Source organism: Athene cunicularia (assembly GCF_003259725.1).
Source record: "Athene cunicularia isolate RWA chromosome 9 unlocalized genomic scaffold, athCun1 chr9_part1, whole genome shotgun sequence".
Lineage (NCBI taxonomy): Eukaryota > Metazoa > Chordata > Aves > Strigiformes > Strigidae > Athene > Athene cunicularia.
In genome coordinates, this window is record NW_020799110.1 from 23353866 (window position 1) to 23356816 (window position 2951).

A 2951-nucleotide genomic window follows, 5' to 3' on the forward strand; every position below is an offset into this window, starting at 1 on the left:
CCAAGCAAGAAAATCTGGCATGAGACGTTACCAGACCTCTGTGAGAAACAACATGGAAGTTAGAAGGAGTCTTGGATGTGCTCCTACGCTCTGTGTGTGTGTGTCCTGCCTGTGCAGCCACATCCAGTGCACTGCAGCAGCCCCACTTGTGCTTTCAAGTGACCTGTTTTTGTAACAAGTGCTTGTGAAGGGTATCAAACTGTCTGTGTCCAGCTCTGTTATCAGTTCATAGAATTAGAATTAATATAACATAGGAGATGCTAGCACAAGATGTTTGTGCCTCCCTGTGTCCTGCAGCTGCTGGGTGGGCAGTGTGGCCTGATGAAGGCAAGATGCAGTCATGCATGGTGAGAGATGCTGCCTCAGCCAGCCTTCAAGGTGTAGGTTCCTGCCCTCCTCACACCTGTATCCTCATCACTTGGAAAGGACGAGGTTGATGTTGTCCTGACATGGCTCCAGAGAAATCTGGGAAGTCTGAAAGACAGAGTGCTTCCTATGCTAGGAAGGTTAAGTTGCACATATTTGAAGGCTTGGTGGATGTGTTGAGATAACTAGGTTTTTTTGCAGCAAGATGAAAGCAAGCCAGGCAAGGCGTGCTCCACATTAAGCAGCTGCTCCTGGGCAGTCATTAGGAGCGGCAGTGGTCCTGCTCAGAGCTGCTGTGGAGGCTGGCTGTGGTAGTGAGGACCATCCCTACACTCCTTGCCCAGCACCATCCTGCACTGGCACAACCCAACTGTCCCCTCCACAGCCCCTCCAAGGCTTCCTCCCTCTCCAAACCTCAGTAAACACCTGAGGACTCACTGCTGTGCAGAGGTTTTGGTGTGAAGTTTCTGTGGTGAGGAAGTTTGGCCAACTTTGGCCAGGCATTCATGGTATGTATTTCTAGGCAAATGGCAGCTAGAGGAAGGGGTGTTACTTGGAGTGAGACAGCTTAACAGAATCTGCTCGGAAATGCGTTGTTTGTAGGCTGCTTTGTATCTCCTCCACCCATTTAATTAGTGGTTTACTGGAAGAGAAGTATTTTTTCCTGTGCATCTAAAATAGCAGTTTAGTTCGTGCAGAGCTTTTGCCTCTGAAGAGATTGCACCCATGCTGGTGAGACTGGAGGTGTAGAAAAAAACACACTGGCAAACAGGATATCTCTTAAATCACTGCAGTCTCAGCACACAAATCCCATACTGGAGAGGAAATCTTAAAGTTATGTTTAACCTTATTGGAGAACAGTCCATCAAATTAAAGTCATAAAGGGTGTATGTATATGTTACTATAGTGATGCAGAAGACCCATCAGCACACAGGGCTGGGGAAGGCAAAGTGAGAGTCCTGCTGCACTGAGCTGAGCAGTGTGAAATCACTGCCAGGGCCACGCCACGCAGCACCTTGGACTGAGCCAGGAGGAGATCATGGACTCATAGCATGCTTTGAGTTGGAAGGAACCTTAAAGATCATCCAGTCCCACCCCCTGCCATGGGCAGGGACACCTTCCACTAGCCCAGGTTGCCCAAAGCCCCGTCCAACCTGGCCTTGAACACTGCCAGGGAGGGGGCAGCCACAGCTGCTCTGGGCAACCTGTGCCAGGGCACCACCACCCTCACAGGGAAGAAATTCTTCCTCAGATCTAATGTAAATATACTCTCTTTCAGTTTAAAGCCATTACCCCTTTTTCTATCACTACATACCCTTGTAAAAAGTCCCTCTCTGCATGCACAGCCCCATTTGTGGCTGTTTTGATCTTTTCAAAGAAAATGTACAGGTAAGAAAGAGGAGAAACCAATCTCCTTAAAAGGTCTTTTTTGGAGCCAGAGCCTTTCCTACTCCCTCTCCACACTGTGCAGTGAGTGAAGGCGAAATCCTGCTTTCAGACTTTGGTGATGACAGAGAAGATAACCCCATTTCTACCTGAATCTCTGACAAGCATGGTGAGAAGCCTGCAGTCCCTCGGGAGGTTGTCAGAGCTTTGCTATTTTCCAATGCAGGTGGCGTGGGCTTTTCCGGGCAGTGACGCAGCCACTGCCTGGGTGGACGGAGAGCTCTGCTCAACAATTGTCTGCAGCAGGGTCTCTCCTTGAGGGGTTTCCTCCATTTGGCATGTGCCTTGAGTAAGATGAGATGAAAAGGCTGAGCTGGGCGTGGGGGCTGTAAAGCTGCTTAGGTGGTGGTGGGGTTTGACCCAGCATGTGCAGGTGGAAGGAAGCCCAGCCTGGGGTTGGGGGGTATGAGTGGAGGTGTGTGCCTGGTGATGTCCCATCCAGGGACATGTGGCCCAGGGCTAGTTAGTGGCTTTACCTACTTAGCTGTTTGTGGTTAAGTGTGTTGCAGGGGGCATGCAATGCTCTGCCTTTGAAAATCTGAGGCTCAACTGCAGCTTGTACCCCCTGCCTCTCACTCGGACAGTGGGGAGGAGATGAGCTGCCCCACTTGGGGACAGACAGCAGAGCTGGTCCCGTACCACCCAAATCCCTCCACCTTTTCCATTTAGCTCATTATGAGACTAAGCTCTATGCCAGTAACATGACTTTATTTATGTTGTTTTCTTTGGAACAGCTTGCTGCAGCTTTCTTTTGACAATTTTTTACTAGAACTGAAGGTTGAATAGACCCCTAATACAGAGTCCTTATTCCCACTGCCCTGCCCCAACTCTTTGGATAGTAGTTTTAATGCCATTTGACTCAAACATTTTTGATGTAAAGTTTTCCTCCAGAACAAGCAATAACAATTTCTTCTGACCTCCTATTGCAGTTGATGTCCATTTTGTAGCTGTTATGTAGTATGAATGGTGCTGTAAAGTCTAAAGTGGGCAAAATCTGCCTTTGCCATCGTGATTGTGCATTATGACTAACTAAAACCCAAGAGGTTTATAGCTTATTAAAACACCTTTCTTCCTTTTTCTGCAGTGGTTTGTCTTCTTTTTTTTTTCTTTTTTTTCTTTTTTTTTTTTTTTTTTTGACA